The sequence below is a fragment of the Megascapheus bottae genome, chromosome 5 (assembly GCF_031878675.1).
Source record: "Megascapheus bottae isolate mThoBot1 chromosome 5, mThoBot2.hap1, whole genome shotgun sequence".
Classification (NCBI taxonomy): domain Eukaryota; kingdom Metazoa; phylum Chordata; class Mammalia; order Rodentia; family Geomyidae; genus Megascapheus; species Megascapheus bottae.
This window is the reverse complement of record NC_143513.1, coordinates 55,759,340-55,762,292: the sequence shown is the minus strand read 5'-3', so window position 1 is coordinate 55,762,292 and position 2,953 is coordinate 55,759,340. Positions and strand designations below refer to the sequence as shown.

Sequence of the window (2,953 nt, the reverse complement as noted above, 5' to 3'; positions counted from 1 at the left end):
AAAATGTCATTGGACTGGGAGTTTTGCCTAATGGTAGAGTCCTTGCCTAGCATGCACGAAGACCGAGGTTCAATTCCTCAGTACCCACATTCATACAAAGGCCGAAAGTGGTGCTGTGGCTCAAGTGGTAAGCACTAGCCTTAAGGAAAGCCCAAGGACAGTGCTTAGGCCCTGAGTTCAGTCCCCAAGACTGGGGGAAAAAATGTCAACTTTTGAAAGTGGCACTGTGGCTCAGTGGTACAGCAATAGCCTTGAATTGAAGAGTTCATGAGCAACGCCTAGACCTAGAGTTCAGCCATATAACCAACAAAAAGAAAAAAGAAAAAAAAAAGAAAACACCAATTTACAAAATGACTTTAGCTCCATAGAAAGAATATATGTGGTTTATTGCTTTCCTGTCTACTCTCCAGCAACCATGAGGGACACAAGAGATGGCTTTAGAAGGAAAAGTTTCTACTCTTCTCATTACTCACGGGACCGTACTCCCCATAAAAGGGAGCCTCCAGTTTTCAGACAATCACCCGGTGGTCGAAAGGACTCTCCACACAGCAGGTCTGGCTCCAGTGTCAGCAGCAGGGGCTACTCTCCAGAATGGAGCAAGTCATACTCATTCCACCAGTGTTTGAAACATCACGAGATGCTCAGTGTTTGAAAACATCACGAGACACTTCACCTTCAAGCTCTTCAGCAGTTCCATCATCAAAGCTGTTAGACAAACCCACTAGGTTAACCAAAAAGGAACTAGCTGAGGCTGCAAGCAAGTGGGCTGCGGAAAAGTTAGAGAAGTTTGATGAAAGTAACTTGCCTGAAAGTTCTGAGTTTGAGACTGTACTTGCTGCACCATTATTAATTGACCAGCCCAAAGAACCTGAATCGAACACAATAGATGGGACAGAATTATTTGAAAACAGTCAGCTAGACAGTCGCTCTAAAGCAATAGCATCAAAAACCAAAGATATAGAGCAGGTTTACTGGCAAGACTGTGAAACTATCAGGATGGTGGTGAAAATGCTGATTGAAAAAGATCCATCATTAGAACAGTCAATACAGTTTGCACTGAGGCAGAATTTACATGAAATAGGTGAGCGGTGTGTTGAAGAACTAAAGAATTTCATTGCAGAATATGATAATTCTGCTCAAGATTTTGGAGAGCCTTTTTAGAAGAATTAGGGTTCAGGCAAAATAAAGAAAGAAATGTTTCTAGATGTAACCAGCCTCCCTCCCTCCTCCACCTTTGGATTTCTGTAAATCCATAATGTATAGAACTTTTGTTACAAAGAGATACTTTATTTGGCCACATTTCCAATTTAGTTAAACATCTAAAATAAATATTTTAATTATATTTTTTTCTAAACACAAAGCCACCTAGTTCATATTCCCTGCCTATATCACCCCCCACCAACTCCTCCCCACCCTCCCCCCAAAAAATGAAGGTTATTTTGCCGAGCTTTGTAAAGCAGTCCTGGAGAGCAGTCTTTTATACTTACTTCTGTTTTACTATCTTCCACAACATGTGGTGATTTGTTTGGTCATGTGAGTGTAATTTATAAGTAGAGATCATTCCACTTAAACATGTGCAGTCTTTTGCATACTTGTAATGGAGATTGCCATGTGAAAACTGTTAGCATTTTGAGGTGTGATTATTATTATTATTATTATTATTATTATTATTATTATTATTGTTTAACCTGATTCTTTTGTTAGGCCTTTAGCCGGTGGAGGGTACCATCCTAATAAACAGTACTCTGGTATCTTAATGAATATTTGCTTTGAGAACAATTCTCATTCAGCAACAACAACAAAAACATTAAAACCTCTAAAACACATCTTAAAATATTTTTTCCAAATAAATAATTCCTTGTACAAGAATCATATAGTAAGAATAAAAGAGCAGCTTGAGATGAAAGGTAAGTATTTTAAAGATGTGATGCCTCAAATGCCTTTCTGAAGAAAAAACTCCACATAATAGGAGCATTGGAGTTTTACATTTTCATAGGCCCATACTTGAAAAAATATGATCACATGCTCATAATTAAGTCATTTGCAAATTATTCTTTTACTACTCTATAATCAGAATATTTTGTTCTGGTCACTTTTTAGACGTCCTTTAACCTTCAAGTGTTCTTGAAAGAAGAATTAGTAAGCTAGCAAGGAGTTTATGTGTACCAGTCCTTCATGAGTGAGCCAACCACATCAAGAGTTAGTTAAGAATCTAACGAGGACCATGAGAATATTACACTCATTTCCTGGCCATTTTCAGCAGTCCTGTGCATTGAGCCAAAATATATAATTTTGTAGCATTAGTTAGTATGAAACTTTAGCAATCATGTTTGTTATTACTGCCCAATTGCATTATCCTCCCATCCTTTTTCCATTTCCAACATATACTCACATTCTGACATTATTTTTATGCCCTTTATTGATATCATCTAAAAGTCCTAAAGATTATATTGAAAGTGGAAATAGCAGCATAAATGATTTTTATGGAACTTACAATGGGTGCTTCAAAGTATGTTTTATGCCATTTTACAAATTTAAAAGCTTGATGAAGGCCACATAAGTTTTCTTAGGCCACCTAAATTTTCCTCTTTTTGAAATCTAACTTCTTGACTTATCCATTTATAAAGTATAAGGCCAGTAAAATTCCCATATATTAACCCTGCTATTCTTTAATGTGAACAGTGGTGTTGCTGACATTAGAAAGATCAGGAAGACACTGATGTTGATTTTATTTAATCTTCCCAGTGTTTTTTTCTTTCTCTTAAAGGAAGTCTACTTCCAGAATTCAGTTCCTTTAATCAAGATGGTTTTACAAGCTTAAAAGTAAAATTTGAGACACTGTAATAGACTAAGGAGTTGTTTTATTGAATTAGTGTTTTGCTAACATATTTCAGTTTAGACATAAGCATTTAAAGCTGCATATAGCTTGGCATTAGCAGCATTCTTCTAGAGT

General features: G+C 36.6%; 1 pseudogene; it reads left to right on the top strand.

The window, feature by feature from the left end:
• Window positions 1-415: 415 nt before the first annotated feature.
• LOC150063430 (periphilin-1 pseudogene) lies at window positions 416-1,237 on the top strand (annotated as a pseudogene).
• Window positions 1,238-2,953: the final 1,716 nt, after the last annotated feature.